The 24,967-nt window shown below is 41.5% G+C and overlaps 1 pseudogene; it reads left to right on the forward strand.

The window, feature by feature from the left end:
• Positions 1 to 4,721: 4,721 nt before the first annotated feature.
• LOC139567661 (WD repeat-containing protein 7-like) overlaps positions 4,722 to 24,967 on the forward strand; it is a 95,954-nt pseudogene continuing 75,708 nt past the window's right edge.

A 24,967-nucleotide genomic window follows, 5' to 3' on the forward strand; every position in this document is an offset into this window, starting at 1 on the left:
TTCAGTGTTGTGATGCAAAAATCCTAGCAAAATGCTTGGCGCATAGAATAAAAAAAGTTTTGTCAGATATTATTCATCCTAATCAGACAGGTTTTTTACAAGGACGATACATTGGAGATAATATAAGGCAAGTACTGGAAACAATAGAACACTATGAAATATCGGGGACACCAGGCCTGGTTTTCATAGCTGATTTTGAAAAGGCTTTTGATAAAGTACGACTGGAGTTTATATATAAATGCCTAGAATATTTCAATTTTGGGGAATCTCTTATAAAATGGGTTAAAATTATGTATAGTAACCCTAGGTGTAAAATAGTAAATCATGGCTACATCTCAGAAAGTTTAAAACTATCTAGAGGAGTAAAACAAGGTTGTCCACTATCGGCATATCTATTTATTATTGCCATCGAAATGTTAGCTGTTAAAATTAGATCAAACATTAATATTAAGGGATTAGAAATCCGTGGCTTAAAAACTAAGGTGTCATTGTACGCTGATGATTCATGTTTTCTTTTAAAACCACAACTAGAGTCTCTCCAGGGCCTCATAGAGGATCTAGATACCTTTGCTATCCTCTCTGGATTAAAACCAAATTATGATAAATGTACCATATTACGTATTGGATCACTAAAAAATACACATTTTATATTGCCATGTAGTTTACCAATTAAATGGTCTGACGGAGATGTGGACATACTCGGTATAAAAATCCCAAAAGAAAGAAATTATCTCACTCCAATAAATTTTTATAGAAAGTTAGCAAAAATAGATAAGATCTTGCTACCATGGAAAGGAAAATACCTGTCTATTTGTGGAAAAATCACCCTGATTAACTCTTTAGTCATATCACAGTTTACCTATTTGCTTATGGTTTTGCCTACACCTAGTGACCTGCTTTTTAAATTATATGAACAAAAAATATTCCATTTTATTTGGAACGGCAAGCCAGATAAAATTAAAAGGGCCTATTTATATAACGAATATGAATTCGGAGGGCAGAAATTATTAAATATTAAAGCATTAGACCTCTCACTAAAGGCATCAGTCATACAAAAGTTATACTTAAATCCAAACTGGTTCTCTAGTAAATTGGTACGAATGTCTCATCCTATATTCAAGAAGGGCCTTTTCCCCTTTATTCAGATTACACCTGCTCACTTTCGGTTGTTTGAAAAGGAAATAATCTCCAAAATATCCTTATTTTTTAAACAAGCCTTAGAAAGTTGGTTGCAATTTCAGTTTAATCCACCTGAAAGGACGGAACAAATAGTACAACAAATATTGTGGTTAAATTCAAATATAGTAATTGATAAAAAAACTGTATTTATTGAAGAAATGTTTAAAAAAGGTATAATTTTTGTGAATGATGTCATAAATAGGACTGGTGGAGTTATGTCACACATGCAGCTAACACAGACATATGGAAATGTCTGCTCTACCCAAAATTACAACCAATTAATTGCAGCATTACCACAAAAATGGAAGAGGCAAGTAGAAGGGGAAAAAAGTAAGGAACTTGTATGTCGGCCCTGTATTAAAGATAATAAATGGTTAAAGAAAAGTGTGATAAATAAAAACATATACCAATTTCATTTAAGGACCAAAAAACTGACAGCTGTGCCATATAAATTGCAAAATAGTTGGGAAGAGATTTTCGATGTACCCATTCCATGGCACATGGTTTATGAATTGATACGCAAAACAACGCCGGATTCAAAACTTTGAATTTTTCAATTTAAATTACTGTACAAAATTCTTGCAACTAATAGAATGTTATATATATGGGGTATACAATCTTCCCAGCTCTGCAGATTCTGTTGTGAGGAGGCAGTCATTAGATCATTTATTTTGGTATTGTCCATATGTAGCTCGTTTTTGGTCACAGGTCCAGGAATGGCTGAAGAATTGCAACATTTGCCTAAAACTAACGCTACAGATAGCAATACTGGGGGATTTGAAAAGCCATAGTCAATCAATCAATAATATAATAATTATTTTAGCAAAAATGTTTATTTTTAATTTACAATCTATAGAAGCTATGAGAATAGGAAGGTTCAAGTCTTTTGTGAAGCATCACAGCACAGTTGAAAAATATATGGCAAATAAAAATCCGAAATGGATGATGTTGGAAGATAGATGGGAGGGGTTGAGTGGAACTGAAGGGTGGGACTAATAACAAGATAAACAATGTAGGGCATACGGGATCTGTGAAATGTGTATAGGTGCGGAGCTTTTGTGAAATAGCACAGTTACAAGTGGAAATAAAATTGGATGGACAACAGAAATAGAGGAAGGACTAAGAACAAATAAGAGAGAACTATTGTAAAGTGGACTGTGTCTGTAAGATGGGTATAAGATGTATAAATTGAAGGTAAAAGCAGAAGTGTTTATTAGTTTACTCCAATTGGGGGATCGGTGGTAGGGTGCGGGGAATAATAATAAAGGTATATTCTTTAAAAAAGTATGTATGTCTATATAGGTATGTGTATGTATATATGTGTATACAGTGGGGAGAACAAGTATTTGATACACTGCCGATTTTGCAGGTTTTACTACTTACAACGCATGTAGAGGTCTGTCATTTTTATCATAGGTACACTTCAACTGTGAGAGACGGAATCTAAAACAAAAATCCAGAAAATCACATTGTATGATTTTTAAGTAATTCATTTGCATTTTATTGCATGACATAAGTATTTGATACATCAGAAAAGCAGAACTTAATATTTGGTACAGAAACCTTTGTTTGCAATTACAGAGATCATACGTTTCCTGTAGTTCTTGACCAGGTTTGCACACACTGCAGCAGGGATTTTGGCCCACTCCTCCCTCCAGACCTTCTCCAGATCCTTCAGGTTTCGGGGCTGTCGCTGGGCAATACGGACTTTCAGCTCCCTCCAAAGATTTTCTATTGGGTTCAGGTCTGGAGACTGGCTAGGCCACTCCAGGACCTTGAGATGCTTCTTACGGAGCCACTCCTTAGTTGCCCTGGCTGTGTGTTTCGGGTCGTTGTCATGCTGGAAGATTCAGCCACGACCCATCTTCAATGCTCTTACTGAGGGAAGGAGGTTGTTGGCCAAGATCTCGCGATACATGGCCCCATCCATCCTCCCCTCAATACGGTGCAGTCGCCCTGTCCCCTTTGCAGAAAAGCATCCCCAAAGAATGATGTTTCCACCTCCATGCTTCACGGTTGGGATGGTATTCTTGGGGTTGTACTCATCCTTCTTCTTCCTCCAAACACGGCGAGTGGAGTTTAGACCAAAAAGCTCTATTTTTGTCTCATCAGACCACATGACCTTCTCCCATTCCTCCTCTGGATCATCCAGATGGTCATTGGCAAACTTCAGACGGGCCTGGACATGCGCTGGCTTGAGCAGGGGGACCTTGCGTGCGCTGCAGGATTTTAATCCATGATGGCGTAGTGTGTTACTAATGGTTTTCTTTGAGACTGTGGTCCCAGCTCTCTTCAGGTCATTGACCAGGTCCTGCCGTGTAGTTCTGGGCTGATCCCTCACCTTCCTCATGATCATTGATGCCCCACGAGGTGAAATCTTGCATGGAGCCCCAGACCGAGGGTGATTGACCGTCATCTTGAACTTCTTCCATTTTCTAATAATTGCGCCAACAGTTGTTTCCTTCTCACCAAGCTGCTTGCCTATTGTCCTGTAGCCCATCCCAGCCTTGTGCAGGTCTACAATTTTATCCCTGATGTCCTTACACAGCTCTCTGGTCTTGGCCATTGTGGAGAGGTTGGAATCTGTTTGATTGTGTGTGGACAGGTGTCTTTTATACAGGTAACGAGTTCAAACAGGTGCAGTTAATACAGGTAATGAGTGGAGAACAGGAGGGCTTCTTAAAGAAAAACTAACAGGTCTGTGAGAGCCGGAATTCTTACTGGTTGGTAGGTGATCAAATACTTATGTCATGCAATAAAATGCAAATTAATTATTTAAAAATCATACAATGTGATTTTCTGGATTTTTGTTTTAGATTCCGTCTCTCACAGTTGAAGTGTACCTATGATAAAAATTACAGACCTCTACATGCTTTGTAAGTAGGAAAACCTGCAAAATCGGCAGTGTATCAAATACTTGTTCTCCCCACTGTATGTATGCATGCGTGTATGGATATATATATTTACCCAAAAAAATATGGGGGATTGGAAATGATGCAGACAATTACATTGGAAGCAACATTCTTTCTGCAAGATTAAGCTGATCCAGCCCTTAATTTTTTATTTTTATTTTTAATTAAAAAAAAATAATAATAATTAGTCTCTGTCTGACAGGTGATATTCCTCTAACTAGTCTCTGTCTGACAGGTGATATGCCTCTCCTTTAACTTTAACTAGTCTCTGTATGCTGTCTGACAGGTGGTAGACTATTCCTCTAACTAGTCTCTGTATGCTGTGCGCCTGTGATAATTAAGACGCATGAAAAAACAAGAATACACACGTGCCAATTTAGTTCAACAAAATGAGACAAATTACCCTATAGACCGATAAGCATGACCCGTCAAATGTATTTTTGGCAGCTAACGGATTGACGGTTAACTGTTAACATCCCTAACATACACGCAAACAGTCGCCTGACCTCCCTCTCAGGAGGTTGAAAAGATTTGGTATTGGTCCACAAAAAGATCTACAGCTGCACCATTGAGAGCATCTAGACTGGCTGCATCACCGCCTGGTGTGGCAACTGCACCGCCCTCGATCACATGACGCTACAGAAGGTTGTGCGGACAGCCCAGCGCATCACTTGGGCCGAGCCACCTAAGCCGGTGAGCAGTACCGGAGCAACCAGTCTGACACCAACAGCTTCTATATAGCGCACTACTTTGTGGTTAAATTGTAGTGCACTATATAGGGAATAGGTTTCTATAGGGCTCTGGTCTAAAGTAGTGCACTATTTAGGGAATAGGGTTCTATAGGGCTATGGTCTAAAGTAGTGCACTATAAATAGGGAATAGGGTTTCATAGGGCTCTGGTCTAAAGTAGTGCACTATAAATAGGGAATAGGGTTCCATAGGGCTCTGGTCTAAAGTAGTGTACTATTAGGGAATAGGTTTCTATAGGGCTCTGGTCTAAAGTAGTGCACTATTTAGGGAATAGGGTTCCATAGTTCTCTGGTCTAAAGTAGTGCACTATAATAGGGAATAGGGTGCCATGTGGGACCTGAACACAGTAAACTGGTTCTTCCTCACTTCACTGACTCACTGGTCTACTATTGTGGTACGCTGCGGTATATCGATCTTACTCTGAAAGCCTGTCGATGGATTGGTGGTAGACTTGGAAAGCAAAGCTGTGTGTGTGTCACTGTCTACTAGACTAGTTGTTTGGACTGGAAGCAGAGGGATGTTTGTTTTGACCTATAGAAGGGGTTTCTACTTGGTTTTCTAGAGTGTTAAACGGGAATATTATCCGAAATGAAGCGGCTGCAACTTGTGAAGATGAAAGCGATGTTTCACAGGCCGAGGTCTGCTCTGACTCTGACAATTTATGAGTCTATCATAAGGTATGATACTGCTGATTTTAAGCTTCTCCACTGAATGACACTCGACTGAGACCTAGCCTCTGTATTTCGACAGTGTTCTATAAGAATGTAGCTGTGTCCTGAACTCCCTCGCCTCAATGTTATGGCTTTTTAAAAGTTAGGCTAGAGTAGACTATTAAGAACCATTTTTTGTAAAAAAAATAATTTTGCGATAAATACAGTAGGTTATTCCTTTGTTCCGTGTGCATATAAATAGTATTTATTGGGTATTTCCACAGTTCTGCTGTTATTTAATGGACAGTGCTACATTTAATCTGGATATATTTCCTGGAACTTGCAGACAGCTCAATAAGACTAGCCTAATGTGTGTAAAGCCTACTACTGGGCTGTAGCCTAATCAATATGTGCATGATTACATAACACATGAAACAGATACAAGTTTAATTTGTTTTAAAGTGGCTTTAACCATCTGGGCTCCCGAGTGGCGCAGCGGTCTAAGGCACTGCATATCAGTGCTTGAGGCGTCACTACAGACACCCTGGTTCGAATCCAGGATGTATCACAACTGGCCGTGATTGGGAGTCCCATATGGCGGCGTACAATTGGCCCAGCGTCGTCCGGGTTTGGCCGGTGTAGACCGTCATTGTAACTATGAATTTGTTCTTAACTGACTTGCCTCGTTAAATAAAGGTTAAATAAAAATCTGTGTTGTGTTCAGTTCTGACTGGGACAGACGTAGGCCAGGTTATCATAAGAGATTACTACCAAGTTGGGAGTCACTTTCTACTTTTCTGGGACGTAGACAGTCAATGGTCTCTCTGTCTGTGCCATTGGATGAAGTTCCCATGCTGCTCGGCACCCTAACCCTCTCTGTCTGTGCCATTGGATGAAGTTCCCATGCTGCTCGTCACCCTAACCCTCTCTGTGCCATTGGATGAAGTTCCCATGCTGCTCGTCACCCTAACCCTCTCTGTGCCATTGGATGAAGTTCCCATGCTGCTCGGCACCCTAACCCTAGTCCGTTGGCATCCCTGTCACTATTGTCATTGTGTAAGGCCGACACTCAATGTTTTTTGGGTGACCCCCAACTATTGACCATGTATTTGTGAAGAGGTTATTGGCAAGTGTGCGCTTGATATGAAACTACTCTCACTTGCCAATAGTGACTCTAAAATCTTTACATTGACCCCTTTATTATATATTCATCTTATTTGTTTTGTACTGACTCCCTGGTACTGACTCTATGTACACTCACTAGACTCTATGCACACACTGACTCCCTGGTACTGGCTCTATGTACACTGACTCCCTGGTACTGACTCTATGTACACTGACTCCCTGGTACTGACTCTATGTACACTGACTCCCTGGTACTGACTCTATGTACACTGACTCCCTGCTACTGACTCTATGTACACTCACTAGACTCTATACACACACTGACTCCCTGGTACTGACTCTATGTACACTGACTCCCTGCTACTGACTCTATGTACACTGACTCCCTGGTACTGGCTCTATATACACTGACTCCCTGGTACTGACTCTATGTACACTGACTCCCTGGTACTGACTCTATGTACACTGACTCCCTGGTACTGACTCTATGTACACTGACTCCCTGGTACTGGCTCTATGTACACTGACTAGACTCTATATATACATATACACACACTGACTCCCTGGTACGGACTCTATATATACACTGACTCCCTGGTACTGACTCTATATATACACTGACTCCCTGGTACTGACTCTATATATACACTGACTGCCTGGTACTGGCTCTATGTACACTGACTCCCTGGTACTGACTCTATATATACACTGACTCCCTGGTACTGACTCTATATATACACTGACTCCCTGGTACTGGCTCTATGTACACTGACTCCCTGGTACTGACTCTATATACACCGACTCCCTGGTACTGACTCTATATACACTGACTCCCTGGTACTGACTCTATATATACACTGACTCCCTGGTACTGACTCTATGTACACTCACTAGACTCTATATACACACTGACTCCCTGGTACTGGCTCTATGTACACTGACTCCCTGGTACTGACTCTATATACACTGACTCCCTGGTACTGACTCTATGTACACTGACTCCCTGGTACTGACTCTATGTATACACTGACTCCCTGGTACTGACTCTATGTACACTCACTAGAGTCTATATACACACTGACTCCCTGGTACTGACTCTATGTACACTGACTCCCTGGTACTGACTCTATGTACACTGACTCCCTGGTACTGACTCTATGTACACTCACTAGACTCTATATATACACTGACTCCCTGGTACTGACTCTATGTACACTGACTCCCTGGTACTGACTCTATGTACACTGACTCCCTGGTACTGACTCTATGTACACTCACTAGACTCTATATATACACTGACTCCCTGGTACTGGCTCTATGTACACTGACTCCCTGGTACTGACTCTATGTACACTGACTCCCTGGTACTGACTCTATGTACACTGACTCCCTGGTACTGACTCTATGTACACTCACTAGACTCTATATATACACTGACTCCCTGGTACTGGCTCTATGTACACTCACTAGACTCTATACACACACTCACACATACTACACTGACACTCCAACACACACACACACACACACACACACACACACACACACACACACACACACACACACACACACACACACACACGTGTGTGTCATCATAATGTGTGTGTGTGTGTGTGTCATCATAATATGTGTGTGTGTGTGTGTGTGTCATCATAATGTGTGTGTGTGTGTGTCATCATAATGTGTGTGTGTGTGTGTGTGTGCCATCATAATGTGTGTGTGTCTGTGTCATCATAATATGTGTGTGTGTGTGTCATCATAATGTGTGTGTGTGTGTGTGTGTCATAATGTGTGTGTGTGTGTGTGTGTGTGTGTGTCATCATAATGTGTGTGTGTGTGTGTCATCATAATGTGTGTGTGTGTGTGTGTGTCATCATAATGTGTGTGTGTGTGCCATCATAATGTGTGTGTGTCTGTGTCATCATAATGTGTGTGTGTGTCATCATAATGTTTGTGTGTATCATCATAGTTTGTGTGTGTGTGTGTCATAATGTTTGTGTGTATCATCATAGTTTGTGTGTGTGTGTCATAAAGTGTGTATCATCATAATGTGTGTGTGTGTGTTATCATAGTTTGTGTGTCATCATAATGTGTGTGTGTGTCATCATAATGTTTGTGTGTATCATCATAGTTTGTGTGTGTGTGTGTCATCATAATGTGTGTGTGTATCATCATAGTTTGTGTGTGTGTCATCATAATGTTTGTGTGTGTGTCATCATAATGTTTGTGTGTATCATCATAGTTTGTGTGTGTGTGTCATAATGTGTGTATCATCATAATGTGTGTGTGTGTGTTATCATAGTTTGTGTGTCATCATAATGTGTGTGTGTGTGTGTCATCATAATGTGTGTCTGTGTCATCAATGTTTGTCTGTGTCATCAATGTTTGTGTCAGTGTCACATCAATGTTTGTGTGTGTGTCATCAGTAGTCTGAAAGGCCGTAAACTTTCTGTGACAGGAAAGATGTAAGCCTTTCTGGGGTAGAGGAGGTGGGTTTCCCTGCTAGGTTAAGGGGCTCTTTTTGTTTACGGTGGTGAATGATTTTCTAGTTGTAGTTCTGTTGTTTGTGTAGATGGAGGGAAGTTGATGGTTGTTGTGTTTCTGAGTTGTTTCTTACTGTCCTGTGGGGGAGAACTGAGCTCAGTATGTTCCTGTGTCTCTCTCTCTCTCTCTGTGTCTCTCTCTCTCTGTCTCTCTCTCTCGCTGTGTGTGTCTCTCTCTGTGTGTGTCTCTCTCTCTCTGTCTCTCAGAAAGACAGATTTTCACCTTGTCAGCTCGGGGATTTGATCTTGCAACCTTTCGGTTACTAGTCCAACACTAACCACTACGCTACCTGCCGCCCAGTCCTCTAACTAGATACCAAAGTGTCTTATGTTCTTAGTCAATGTTCTCTTTCTATCTTATATTGTGTTTTCTGTTTGCCTGGGTGTCAATCTGTTTATGCTTTCTCGCCAAACGTGACAATGTTTGGCGTGGCAATGTGTGACAAGGACATGGTAAGATGGCACCAACAGATGTGGGACCCACCAGGCTAGTGTGTTCTGTATTTAATTTAGGAGGTGCGTAGTCTTCTGTGTATAGATTTGATTCATGTGCTATCTGTACCTTCTCAGTTTGTTGTTTTTTGTTCATATTTATTTTCTTACCCTCGCCACCCTGCCTTGCCCCTGATCCGAGGGCGTGTGCTCCTCAGATTGACGAGTCCGGTGAGGGGGTAGATATGGTGGTGCTGTGCCACCCTGCCTTGCCCCTGATCCGAGGGCGTGTGCTCCTCAGATTGACGAGTCCGGTGAGGGGGTAGACATGGTGGTGCTGTGCCACCCTGCCTTGCCCCTGATCCGAGGGCGTGTGCTCCTCAGATTGACGAGTCCGGTGTGGGGGTAGATATGGTGGTGCTGTGCCACCCTGCCTTGCCCCTGATCCGAGGGCGTGTGCTCCTCAGATTGACGAGTCCGGTGAGGGGGTAGATATGGTGGTGCTGTGCCACCCTGCCTTGCCCCTGATCCGAGGGCGTGTGCTCCTCAGATTGACGAGTCCGGTGAGGGGGTAGATATGGTGGTGCTGTGCCACCCTGCCTTGCCCCTGATCCGAGGGCGTGTGCTCCTCAGATTGACGAGTCCGGTGAGGGGGTAGACATGGTGGTGCTGTGCCACCCTGCCAGCGAAGTAGACATGGATCTCTACACACCAGAGCTGCTATTCCACCAGCAGCCTCTAGAGGCACCAGTAAGCTCAGTGCTGCAGCGTGCAGATGGAGTGAGGCACACACTGGCTCTGTCCAGCAGGGGGAGCCATTAGCTCTGTCACAGATTCACTGCATGCACTCAGAGGTTCACAGAAGAAGCATGCAGACCACGATGGCAAGATGTGATAGCATATTGTTGTGGCACGGGGCAATTACACAACATTTAGTGCCCCGTGCATATTACGCTGATGCTTTGATCAATATCATATTTGATGTAAATCGGTTTCCTAAAATGTTACTAATATAGTCTTGCAGATGTATTGTCTTGTTGATGAAGACTGGTAACTGATCTGCAATACATTGATCTGAATTCTGATTGACTCGGATGCTTTAATTTATGTATTTTATTAGCCAATCTAAATAAAAATCTCCTAAGCCCCGTTTGGGTCAGCTGAACAGTTATTGGTTGCCTACCCCTGTGATGTGTGCGCCTCTACGTATATAAGTGCTGTCTTTCTGATTGGTCAGTTTCCTCATCTCACTCTGGCTCACCTGGTTCCATGCTCCTCCCACTAAAATCTCCAAACCATCAATCTCCCCTCATGTAGATCTTCATGCTACTTTTTTCCCCCACTGAAAATCAGATCAAGACACAGATAAGGACATCTGATACATTCATAACAGGTAGCCTATTTAGCATCTGATACATTCATAACAGGTAGCCTATTTAGCATCTGATACATTCATAACAGGTAGCCTATTTAGCATCTGATACATTCATAACAGGTAGCCTATTTAGCATCTGACACATTCATAACAGGTAGCCTATTTAGCATCTGATACATTCATAACAGGTAGCCTATTTAGCATCTGACACATTCATAACAGGTAGCCTATTTAGCATCTGACACATTCATAACAGGTAGCCTATTTAGCATCTGATACATTCATAACAGGTAGCCTATTTAGCATCTGACACATTCATAACAGGTAGCCTATTTAGCATCTGATACATTCATAACAGGTAGCCTATTTAGCATCTGACACATTCATAACAGGTAGCCTATTTAGCATCTGACACATTCATAACAGGTAGCCTATTTAGCATCTGATACATTCATAACAGGTAGCCTATTTAGCATCTGACACATTCATAACAGGTAGCCTATTTAGCATCTGACACATTCATAACAGGTAGCCTATTTAGCATCTGACACATTCATAACAGGTAGCCTATTTAGCATCTGACACATTCATAACAGGTAGCCTATTTAGCATCTGACACATTCATAACAGGTAGCCTATTTAGCATCTGATACATTCATAACAGGTAGCCTATTTAGCATCTGATACATTCATAACAGGTAGCCTATTTAGCATCTGACACATTCATAACAGGTAGCCTATTTAGCATCTGATACATTCATAACAGGTAGCCTATTTAGCATCTGATACATTCATAACAGGTAGCCCATTTAGCATCTGATACATTCATAACAGGTAGCCTATTTAGCATCTGATACATTCATAACAGGTAGCCTATTTAGCATCTGATACATTCATAACAGGTAGCCTATTTAGCATCTGATACATTCATAACAGGTAGCCTATTTAGCATCTGACACATTCATAACAGGTAGCCTATTTAGCATCTGATACATTCATAACAGGTAGCCTATTTAGCATCTGACACATTCATAACAGGTAGCCCATTTAGCATCTGATACATTCATAACAGGTAGCCTATTTAGCATCTGATACATTCATAACAGGTAGCCTATTTAGCATCTGATACATTCATAACAGGTAGCCTATTTAGCATCTGACACATTCATAACAGGTAGCCTATTTAGCATCTGATACATTCATAACAGGTAGCCTATTTAGCATCTGATACATTCATAACAGGTAGCCTATTTAGCATCTGATACATTCATAACAGGTAGCCTATTTAGCATCTGACACATTCATAACAGGTAGCCTATTTAGCATCTGATACATTCATAACAGGTAGCCTATTTAGCATCTGATACATTCATAACAGGTAGCCTATTTAGCATCTGATACATTCATAACAGGTAGCCTATTTAGCATCTGATACATTCATAACAGGTAGCCTATTTAGCATCTGATACATTCATAACAGGTAGCCTATTTAGCACATGATACATTCATAACAGGTAGCCCATTTAGCATCTGACACATTCATAACAGGTAGCCTATTTAGCACATGATACATTCATAACAGGTAGCCCATTTAGCATCTGATACATTCATAACAGGTAGCCCATTTAGCATCTGATACATTCATAACAGGTAGCCTATTTAGCATCTGACACATTCAAACCGAACCAGTGGAAGAAGAGTGGACGCCGTTCTTAGTGCTGCTCTGGCTTCCTCCCTTTCTATTCTCTATTCCTTCTCCAACAAAACACTCCAATGCTTTTGTCTTAAACTTTTTTGGGATTATGTTGAATTTTTTTTTTTTTACATGAGTTAATCTATCGTGTCAATCTTTTGCAAGTTTTCTTGCTAATGTGTGCATGCTAGACTGGAGGTACTTTGCATTGACCCCGTGGCTGTCCGTTCAGGATGCTCAGAAACTCTCAACTGACCTCTGAACTATGACACGTACTATTAGAACACATAGACATACACATGGCCAGAGAGGAAGAGACGAAGGGAGACGGTTTACTCCGCCCAAAATCAATCAATCAATCAATCAAGTTTATTTTATATAGCCCTTCGTACATCAGCTAATATCTCGAAGTGCTGTACAAAAAACCCAGCCTAAAACCCCAAACAGCAAGCAATGCAGGTGTAGAAGCACGGATAAATACAGTGCATTCGGAAAAAAATAAAAATAAAATACAGTGCATTCGGAAAGACTTCAGACCCCTTGACTTTTTCCACATGTTGTTACGTTACAGCCTTATTGTAAAATGGATTAAAATCTACAGTACACACAATAACCCATAATGACAAAGCAAAAACAGGTTTTTAAAAGATTTTGCAAATGTATACAAAATATAAAACTGAAATATCACCTTTACGTAAGTATTCAGACCCTTTACTCAGTACTTTATTGAATCACCTTTGGCAGCAATTACAGCCTTGAGTCTTCTTGGGTATGATGCTACAAGCTTGGTACACCTGTATTTGGGGAGTTTCTCCCATTCTTCTCTGCAGATCCTCTCAAGCTCTGTCAGGTTGGATAGGGAGCATTGCTGCGCAGCTATCTTCAGGTGTCTCCAGAGATGTTCGATCGGGTTCAAGTCTGGGCTCTGGCTGGACTTGAGGACTCAAGGACATTCAGAGACTTGTCCCGAAGCCAATCCTTTGTTGTCTTGGCTGTGTACTTAGGGTCGTTGTCCTTTTGAAAGGTGAATCTTCGACCCAGTCTGAGGTCCTGAGCACTCTCGACCAGGTTTTCATCAAGGCTCTCTCTGTACTTTGCTCCGTTCATCTTTCCCTCTATCCTAACTAGTATCCCAGTCCCTGCCGCTGAAAAACATCCCCATAGCATGATGCTGCCACCACCATGCTTCACCGTAGGGATGGTGCCAGGTTTCCTCCAGACGTGATGCTTGGCATTCAGGCCAAAGAGTTCAATCTTGGTTTCATCAGACCAAAGAATCTTGTTTCTCATGGTCTGAGAGTCCTTTAGGGGCCTTTAAGCAAACTCCAAGCGGACTGTTATGTGCTTTTTTACTGAGGAGTGGCTTCCCGTCTGGCCGCTCTACCATTAAAGCCTGATTGGTGGAGTGCTGCAGAGATGTTCGTCCTTCTGGAAGGTTCTCCCATCACCACAGAGGAACTTTGGAGCTCTGTCGGAGTGACCATCGGGTTCTTGGTCACTTCCCTGACCAAGGCCCTTCTCCCCAGATTGCTCAGTTTGGCCGGGCGGCCAGCTCTAGGAAGAGTCTTGGTGGTTCCAAACTTCTTCCATTTAAGAATGATGGAGGCCACTATGTTCTTGGGGACCTTCAATGTTGCAGAAATGTTTTGCTACCCTTCCCCAGATCTGTGCCTTTTAGCTCTACGGACAATTCCTTCGACCTCATAGCTTGGTTTTTGCTCTGACATGCACTGTCAACTGTGGGACCTTATATAGACAGGTGTGTGCCTTTCCAAATCATGTCCAATCAATTGAATTTACCACAGGTGGACTCCAATCAAGTTGTAGAAACATCTCAAGGATGATCAATGGAAACAAGATGCACCTGAGCTCAATGTTGAGTCTCAAAGCAAAGGGTCTGAATACTTATGTAAATAATGTATTTCTGTTTCATTTTTTCATTTTTTATACATTTGCAGAAATGTCTAAAACCTGTTTTTGTTATTATGGGCTGTTGTGTGTAGATTGATGAGAAAATCAATTTTAGAATAAGGCTGTAATGTAACAAAATGTGTAAAAAAAGGGAAGGGGTCTGAATACTTTCCGAATGCACTGTACGTACACGTTAAAGTAGCTAATGACTTATTAAGCAAGTAAATACTTTTTTTGTATGGGGGACAATGAGTGTTGAATTTAGTCAGGACAAAAATCAATTGCTATTTTGATACGAGAGGCTTATTGGATCTAATTTAAGTTGTGTAATGTTTGGGTTGTTACGAGTGTACTGATATAAGTAGGACATGTGAAATCCCGGGCAACTTTGAGAAAAAACACCATCGGAGATGTCCCTGTTGACATTCGAGATGTATCCACCAATCCGCAGAGAGGAATAGGCGTGAGCTTGACAGCCCACCGTTCCGCTGTGTGGACAATAAATCCCATTGTTAGGGTGGAGACACAAGCTTCTCATCATTTTATCTAGTATCTCTGATATGTCTGCGTCCCAAATGGCATTCTATTCCCCAGTGGTGTAAAGTACTTAAGTTCGTTTTGGGGGGTATCTGTACTTTATTTATATTTCGGACTACTTTCCACCACTACATTCCTAAAGAAAATGATGTACCTTTTACTCCATACATTTTCCCTGACACCCAAAAGTACTAGTTACATTTTGAATGCTTAGCAAGACAGGAAAATGGTCCCATTCACGCACTTATCAAAAGAACTGCCCTGGTCATCCCCACTGCCTCTGATCTGGAGGACTCACTAAGCAGAGAACATCCCTGGTCGTCCCTACTGCCTCTGATCTGGAGGACTCACTAAACAGAGAACATCCCTGGTCATCCCTACTGCCTCTGATCTGGAGGACTCACTAAACAGAGAACATCCCTGGTCATCCCCACTGTCTCTGATCTGGAGGACTCACTAAACACACATGCTTCGTTTGTAGATGATGTCTCTGTGTTGTAGTGTGTCCCTGGCTATCCGGAAATTTAAAACAAGAAAATGGTGCCTTCTGGTTTGCTTAATATAAGCAATTTAAAATGATTTATATTTTTACTTTTGATACTTAAGTATATTTTAAACCAAATACTTTTAGACTTTTACTCAAGTAGTATTTTAGTGGGTGACTTTCACTTTCACTTGAGTAATTTTCTATTAAGGTATCTTTACTTTTACTCAAGTATCACAATTAGGTACTTTTGCCACCACTGCTATTCCCTACATGATCCCTGGTAAAAAACTGGTGCACTATATAGGAAATAAGGAGCCATTGTGAGGCTGCCATATTCATGCTATGAGGACCTGAGGTGCCTCTCCACTCTGCTGCTTCTTTAGATCTCTCTCTCTCTCTCTCTCTCTCTCTCTCTCTCTCTCTCTCTCTCTCTCTCTCTCTCTCTCTCTCTCTCTCTCTCTCTCTCTCTCTCTCTCTCTCTCTCTCTCTCTCTCTCTCTCTCTCTCTCTCTCTCTCTCTCTCTCTCTCTCTCTCTCTCTCTCTTTCTCTCTCTCTTTCTCTCTCTCTTTCTCTCTCTCTCTCTCTCTCTCTCTCTCTCTCTCTCTCTCTCTCTCTCTCTCTCTCTCTCTCTCTCTCTGTCTGTCTGTCTGTCTGTCTGTCTGTCTGTCTGTCTGTCTGTCTGTCTGTCTGTCTGTCTGTCTGTCTGTCTGTCTGTCTGTCTGTCTGTCTGTCTGTGTCTCTGTGTCTGTCTGTGTCTCTGTGTCTGTCTTTGTCTCTGTGTCTGTCTTTGTCTCTCTGTCTGTCTTTGTATCTCTGTCTGTCTTTGTCTCTGTCTTTGTCTTTCTTTGTCTGTCTGTCTTTGTCTTGTCTGTCTGTCGTCTGTCATTGTCTGTCTGTCGTCTGTCATTGTCTGTCTTTATATGTCTGTCTTTATCTGTCTGTCTTTGTGTCTGTCTTTGTGTCTGTCTTTGTCTTTGTGTCTGTCTTTGTCTGTCTGTCTTTGTCTCTGTCTGTCTGTCTTTGTCTCACTGTCTGTCTGTCTTTGTCTGTCTTTGTCTCTCTGTCTGTCTGTCTTTGTCTTTGTCCGTCTTTGTCTGTCTGTCTTTGTCTCTGTCTGTCTGTCTTTGCCTCTCTCTCTCCTTTTCTCTCTCTTTTTCTCTCTCTCTCTCTCTCTCTCTCTCTCTCTCTCTCTCTCTCTCTCTCTCTCTCTCTCTCTCTCTCTCTCTCTCTCTCTCTCTCTCTCTCAATTCAATTCAATTCAATTCAAGGGGCTTTATTGGCATGGGAAACATGTGTTAACATTGCCAAAGCAAGTGAGGTAGATATTATACAAAAGTGAAATAAACAATACAAATTAACAGTAAACATTACACATACAGAAGTTTCAAAACAATAAAGACATTACAAATGTCATATTATATATATACAGTGTTGTAACAATGTACAAATGGTTAAAGCACACAAGTTAAAATAAATAAGCATAAATATGGGTTGTATTTACAATGGTGTTTGTTCTTCACTGGTTGCCCTTTTCTTGTGGCAACAGGTCACAAATCTTGCTGCTGTGATGGCACACTGTGGAATTTCTCCGAGTAGATATGGGAGTTTATCAAAATTGGATTTGTTTTCAAATTCTTTGTGGATCTGTGTAATCTGAGGGAAATATGTCTCTCTAATATGGTCATACATTGGGCAGGAGGTTAGGAAGTGCAGCTCAGTTTCCACCTCATTTTGTGGGCAGTGTGCACATAGCCTGTCTTCTCTTGAGAGCCATGTCTGCCTACGGCGGCCTTTCTCAATAGCAAGGCTATGCTCACTGAGTCTGTACATAGTCAAAGCTTTCCTTAAGTTTGGGTCAGTCACAGTGGTCAGGTATTCTGCCACTGTGTACTCTCTGTTTAGGGCCAAATAGCATTCTAGTTTGCTCTGTTTTTTTGTTAATTCTTTCCAATGTGTCAAGTAATTATCTTTTTGTTTTCTCATGATTTGGTTGGGTCTAATTGTGCTGTTGTCCTGGGGCTCTGTGGGGTGTGTTTGTGTTTGTGAACAGAGCCCTAGGACCAGCTTGCTTAGGGGACTCTTCTCCAGGTTCATCTCTCTGTAGGTGATGGCTTTGTTATGGAAGGTTTGGGAATCGCTTCCTTTTAGGTGTTTGTAGAATTTAACGGCTCTTTTCTGGATTTTGATAATTAGTGGGTATAGGCCTAATTCTGCTCTGCATGCATTATTTGGTGTTCTACGTTGTACACGGAGGATATTTTTGCAGAATTCTGCATGCAGAGTCTCAATTTGGTGTTTGTCCCATTTTGTGAAATCTTGGTTGGTGAGCGGACCCCAGACCTCACAACCATAAAGGGCAATGGGCTCTATGACTGATTCAAGTATTTTTAGCCAGATCCTAATTGGTATGTTGAAATTTATGTTCCTTTTGATGGCATAGAAGGCCCTTCTTGCCTTGTCTCTCAGATCGTTCACAGCTTTGTGGAAGTTACCTGTGGTGCTGATGTTTAGGCCGAGGTATGTATAGTTTTTTGTGTGCTCTAGGGCAACGGTGTCTAGATGGAATTTGTGGTCCTGGTGACTGGACCTTTTTTGGAACACCATTATTTTGGTCTTACTGAGATTTACTGTCAGGGCCCAGGTCTGACAGAATCTGTGCAGAAGATCTAGGTGCTGCTGTAGGCCCTCCTTGGTTGGTGACAGAAGCACCAGATCATCAGCAAACAGTAGACATTTGACTTCGGATTCTAGTAGGGTGAGACCGGGTGCTGCAGACTGTTCTAGTGCCCGCGCCAATTCGTTGATATATATGTTGAAGAGGGTGGGGCTTAAGCTGCATCCCTGTCTCACCCCACGACCCTGTGTGAAGAAATGTGTGTGTTTTTTGCCAATTTTAACCGCACACTTGTTGTTTGTGTACATGGATTTTATAATGTCGTATGTTTTACCCCCAACACCACTTTCCATCAATTTGTATAGCAGACCCTCATGCCAAATTGAGTCGAAGGCTTTTTTGAAATCAACAAAGCATGAGAAGACTTTGCCTTTGTTTTGGTTTGTTTGGTTGTCAATTAGGGTGTGTAGGGTGAATACATGGTCTGTTGTACGGTAATTTGGTAAAAAGCCAATTTGACATTTGCTCAGTACATTGTTTTCATTGAGGAAATGTACGAGTCTGCTGTTAATGATAATGCAGAGGATTTTCCCAAGGTTACTGTTGACGCATATTCCACGGTAGTTATTGGGGTCAAATTTGTCTCCACTTTTGTGGATTGGGGTGATCAGTCCTTGGTTCCAAATATTGGGGAAGATGCCAGAGCTAAGGACGATGTTAAAGAGTTTTAGTATAGCCAATTGGAATTTGTTGTCTGTATATTTGATCATTTCATTAAGGATACCATCAACACCACAGGCCTTTTTGGGTTGGAGGGTTTTTATTTTGTCCTGTAACTCATTCAAGGTAATTGGAGAATCCAGTGGGTTCTGGTAGTCTTTAATAGTTGATTCTAGGATTTGTATTTGATCATGTATATGTTTTTGTTATTTATTCTTTGTTATAGAGCCAAAAAGATTGGAGAAGTGGTTTACCCATACATCTCCATTTTGGATAGATAATTCTTCGTGTTGTTGTTTGTTTAGTGTTTTCCAATTTTCCCAGAATTGGTTAGAGTCTATGGAGTCTTCAATTACATTGAGCTGATTTCTGACGTGCTGTTCCTTCTTTTTCCGTAGTGTATTTCTGTATTGTTTTAGTGATTCACCATAGTGAAGGCGTAGACTCAGGTTTTCCGGGTCTCTATGTTTTTGGTTGGACAGGTTCCTCAATTTATTTCTTAGATTTTTGCATTCTTTATCAAACCATTTGTCATTGTTGTTCATTTTCTTCGGTTTTCTATTTGAGATTTTTAGATTTGATAGGGAAGCTGAGAGGTCAAATATACTGTTAAGATTTTCTACTGCCAAGTTTACACCTTCACTATTGCAGTGGAACATTTTACCCAGGAAGTTGTCTAAAAGGGATTGAATTTGCTGTTGCCTAATTGTTTTTTGGTAGGTTTCCAAACTGCATTCCTTCCATCTATAGCATTTCTTAATGTTACTCAGTTCCTTTGGCTTTGATGCCTCATGATTGAGTATTGCTCTGTTCAAGTAGACTGTGATTTTGCTGTGGTCTGATAGGGGTGTCAGTGGGCTGACTGTGAACGCTCTGAGAGACTCTGGGTTGAGGTCAGTGATAAAGTAGTCTACAGTGCTACTGCCAAGAGATGAGCTATAGGTGAACCTACCATAGGAGTCCCCTCGAAGCCTACCATTGACTATGTACATACCCAGCGTACGACAGAGCTGCAGGAGTTGTGACCCGTTTTTGTTGGTTATGTTGTCATAGTTGTGCCTAGGGGGGCATATGGGGGAGGGAATGCTGTCACCTGCAGGCAGGTGTTTGTCCCCCTGTGTGCTGAGGGTGTCAGGTTCTTGTCCAGTTCTGGCATTTAGGTCGCCACAGACTAATACATGTCCCTGGGCCTGGAAATGATTGATTTCCCCCTCCAGGATGGAGAAGCTGTCTTTATTAAAGTATGGGGATTCTAGTGGGGGGATATAGGTAGCACACAGGAGGACATTTTTCTCTGTTAAGATAATTTCCTTTTGAATTTCTAGCCAAATGTAAAATGTTCCTGTAGATCTCTCTCTCTCTCTCTCTTTCTCTCTCTCTCTCTCTCTCTCTCTCTCTCTCTCTCTCTCTCTCTCTCTCTCTCTCTCTCTCTCTCTCTCTCTCTCTCTCTCTCTCTCTCTCTCTCTCTCTCTCTCTCTCTCTCTCTCTCTCTCTCTCTCTCTCTCTCTCTCTCTCTCTCTCTCTCTCTCTCTCTCTCTCTCTCTGTCTGTCTGTCTGTCTGTCTGTCTGTCTGTCTGTCTGTCTGTCTGTCTGTCTGTCTGTCTGTCTGTCTGTGTCTGTCTGTGTCTCTGTGTCTGTCTGTGTCTCTGTCTTTGTCTCTGTGTCTGTCTTTGTCTCTGTGTCTGTCTTTGTCTCTGTGTCTGTCTTTGTCTCTCTGTCTGTCTTTGTCTCTGTCTTTGTCTTTCTTTGTCTGTCTGTCTTTGTCTTGTCTGTCTGTCGTCTGTCATTGTCTGTCTTTATATGTCTGTCTTTATCTGTCTGTCTTTGTGTCTGTCTTTGTGTCTGTCTTTGTCTTTGTGTCTGTCTTTGTCTGTCTGTCTGTCTGTCTGTCTCTGTCTGTCTGTCTTTGTCTCACTGTCTGTCTGTCTTTGTCTCACTGTCTGTCTGTCTTTGTCTGTCTTTGTCTCTCTGTCTGTCTGTCTTTGTCTTTGTCCGTCTTTGTCTGTCTGTCTTTGTCTCTGTCTGTCTGTCTTTGCCTCTCTCTCTCTTTTTGTCTCTCTCTCTCTCAATTTCAATTCAATTCAAGGGGCTTTATTGGCATGGGAAACATGTGTTAACATTGCCAAAGCAAGTGAGGTAGGTAATATACAAAAGTCAAATAAACAATAAAAATGAACAGTAAACATTACACATACAGAAGTTTCAAAACAATAAAGACATTACAAATGTCATATTATATATATGCAGTGTTGTAACAATGTACAAATGGTTAAAGCACACACTCTCTCTCTCTCTCTCTCTCTCTCTCTCTCTCTCTCTCTCTCTCTCTCTCTCTCTCTCAATTCAATTCAATTCAATTCAAGGGGCTTTATTGGCATGGGAAACATGTGTTAACATTGCCAAAGCAAGTGAGGTAGATATTATACAAAAGTGAAATAAACAATACAAATTAACAGTAAACATTACACATACAGAAGTTTCAAAACAATAAAGACATTACAAATGTCATATTATATATATACAGTGTTGTAACAATGTACAAATGGTTAAAGCACACAAGTTAAAATAAATAAGCATAAATATGGGTTGTATTTACAATGGTGTTTGTTCTTCACTGGTTGCCCTTTTCTTGTGGCAACAGGTCACAAATCTTGCTGCTGTGATGGCACACTGTGGAATTTCTCCGAGTAGATATGGGAGTTTATCAAAATTGGATTTGTTTTCAAATTCTTTGTGGATCTGTGTAATCTGAGGGAAATATGTCTCTCTAATATGGTCATACATTGGGCAGGAGGTTAGGAAGTGCAGCTCAGTTTCCACCTCATTTTGTGGGCAGTGTGCACATAGCCTGTCTTCTCTTGAGAGCCATGTCTGCCTACGGCGGCCGTTCTCAATAGCAAGGCTATGCTCACTGAGTCTGTACATAGTCAAAGCTTTCCTTAAGTTTGGGTCAGTCACAGTGGTCAGGTATTCTGCCACTGTGTACTCTCTGTTTAGGGCCAAATAGCATTCTAGTTTGCTCTGTTTTTTTGTTAATTCTTTCCAATGTGTCAAGTAATTATCTTTTTGTTTTCTCATGATTTGGTTGGGTCTAATTGTGCTGTTGTCCTGGGGCTCTGTGGGGTGTGTTTGTGTTTGTGAACAGAGCCCTAGGACCAGCTTGCTTAGGGGACTCTTCTCCAGGTTCATCTCTCTGTAGGTGATGGCTTTGTTATGGAAGGTTTGGGAATCGCTTCCTTTTAGGTGTTTGTAGAATTTAACGTCTCTTTTCTGGATTTTGATAATTAGTGGGTATAGGCCTAATTCTGCTCTGCATGCATTATTTGGTGTTCTACGTTGTACACGGAGGATATTTTTGCAGAATTCTGCATGCAGAGTCTCAATTTGGTGTTTGTCCCATTTTGTGAAATCTTGGTTGGTGAGCGGACCCCAGACCTCACAACCATAAAGGGCAATGGGCTCTATGACTGATTCAAGTATTTTTAGCCAGATCCTAATTGGTATGTTGAAATTTATGTTCCTTTTGATGGCATAGAAGGCCCTTCTTGCCTTGTCTCTCAGATCGTTCACAGCTTTGTGGAAGTTACCTGTGGTGCTGATGTTTAGGCCGAGGTATGTATAGTTTTTTGTGTGCTCTAGGGCAACGGTGTCTAGATGGAATTTGTGGTCCTGGTGACTGGACCTTTTTTGGAACACCATTATTTTGGTCTTACTGAGATTTACTGTCAGGGCCCAGGTCTGACAGAATCTGTGCAGAAGATCTAGGTGCTGCTGTAGGCCCTCCTTGGTTGGTGACAGAAGCACCAGATCATCAGCAAACAGTAGACATTTGACTTCGGATTCTAGTAGGGTGAGACCGGGTGCTGCAGACTGTTCTAGTGCCCGCGCCAATTCGTTGATATATATGTTGAAGAGGGTGGGGCTTAAGCTGCATCCCTGTCTCACCCCACGACCCTGTGTGAAGAAATGTGTGTGTTTTTTGCCAATTTTAACCGCACACTTGTTGTTTGTGTACATGGATTTTATAATGTCGTATGTTTTACCCCCAACACCACTTTCCATCAATTTGTATAGCAGACCCTCATGCCAAATTGAGTCGAAGGCTTTTTTGAAATCAACAAAGCATGAGAAGACTTTGCCTTTGTTTTGGTTTGTTTGGTTGTCAATTAGGGTGTGTAGGGTGAATACATGGTCTGTTGTACGGTAATTTGGTAAAAAGCCAATTTGACATTTGCTCAGTACATTGTTTTCATTGAGGAAATGTACGAGTCTGCTGTTAATGATAATGCAGAGGATTTTCCCAAGGTTACTGTTGACGCATATTCCACGGTAGTTATTGGGGTCAAATTTGTCTCCACTTTTGTGGATTGGGGTGATCAGTCCTTGGTTCCAAATATTGGGGAAGATGCCAGAGCTAAGGACGATGTTAAAGAGTTTTAGTATAGCCAATTGGAATTTGTTGTCTGTATATTTGATCATTTCATTAAGGATACCATCAACACCACAGGCCTTTTTGGGTTGGAGGGTTTTTATTTTGTCCTGTAACTCATTCAAGGTAATTGGAGAATCCAGTGGGTTCTGGTAGTCTTTAATAGTTGATTCTAGGATTTGTATTTGATCATGTATATGTTTTTGTTATTTATTCTTTGTTATAGAGCCAAAAAGATTGGAGAAGTGGTTTACCCATACATCTCCATTTTGGATAGATAATTCTTCGTGTTGTTGTTTGTTTAGTGTTTTCCAATTTTCCCAGAATTGGTTAGAGTCTATGGAGTCTTCAATTACATTGAGCTGATTTCTGACGTGCTGTTCCTTCTTTTTCCGTAGTGTATTTCTGTATTGTTTTAGTGATTCACCATAGTGAAGGCGTAGACTCAGGTTTTCCGGGTCTCTCTCTCTCTCTCTCTCTCTCTCTCTCTCTCTCTCTCTCTCTCTCTCTCTCTCTCTCTCTCTCTCTCTCTCTCTCTCTCTCTCTCTCTCTCTCTCAATTCAATTCAATTCAATTCAAGGGGCTTTATTGGCATGGGAAACATGTGTTAACATTGCCAAAGCAAGTGAGGTAGGTAATATACAAAAGTCAAATAAACAATAAAAATGAACAGTAAACATTACACATACAGAAGTTTCAAAACAATAAAGACATTACAAATGTCATATTATATATATGCAGTGTTGTAACAATGTACAAATGGTTAAAGCACACAAGTTAAAATAAATAAACATAAATATGGGTTGTATTTACAGTGGTGTTTGTTCTTCACTGGTTGCCCTTTTCTTGTGGCAACAGGTCACAAATCTTGCTGCTGTGATGGCACACTGTGGAATTTCACCCAGTAGATATGGGAGTTTATCAAAATTGGATTTGTTTTCGAATTCTTTGTGGATCTGTGTAATCTGAGGGAAATATGTCTCTCTAATATGGTCATACATTGGGCAGGAGGTTAGGAAGTGCAGCTCAGTTTCCACCTCATTTTGTGGGCAGTGTGCACATAGCCTGTCTTCTCTTGAGAGCCATGTCTGCCTACGGCGGCCTTTCTCAATAGCAAGGCTATGCTCACTGAGTCTGTACATAGTCAAAGCTTTCCTTAAGTTTGGGTCTCTCTCTCTCTCTCTGTCTGTCTGTCTGTCTGTCTGTCTGTCTGTCTGTCTGTCTGTCTGTCTGTCTGTCTGTCTGTCTGTCTGTCTGTCTGTCTGTGTCTGTCTGTGTCTCTGTGTCTGTCTGTGTGTCTGTCTTTGTCTCTGTGTCTGTCTTTGTCTCTGTGTCTGTCTTTGTCTCTGTGTCTGTCTTTGTCTCTCTGTCTGTCTTTGTCTCTGTCTTTGTCTTTCTTTGTCTGTCTGTCTTTGTCTTGTCTGTCTGTCGTCTGTCATTGTCTGTCTTTATATGTCTGTCTTTATCTGTCTGTCTTTGTGTCTGTCTTTGTGTCTGTCTTTGTCTTTGTGTCTGTCTTTGTCTGTCTGTCTGTCTGTCTGTCTGTCTCTGTCTGTCTGTCTTTGTCTCACTGTCTGTCTGTCTTTGTCTCACTGTCTGTCTGTCTTTGT

Source organism: Salvelinus alpinus, chromosome 1, assembly GCF_045679555.1.
Source record: "Salvelinus alpinus chromosome 1, SLU_Salpinus.1, whole genome shotgun sequence".
NCBI classification, from domain to species: domain Eukaryota; kingdom Metazoa; phylum Chordata; class Actinopteri; order Salmoniformes; family Salmonidae; genus Salvelinus; species Salvelinus alpinus.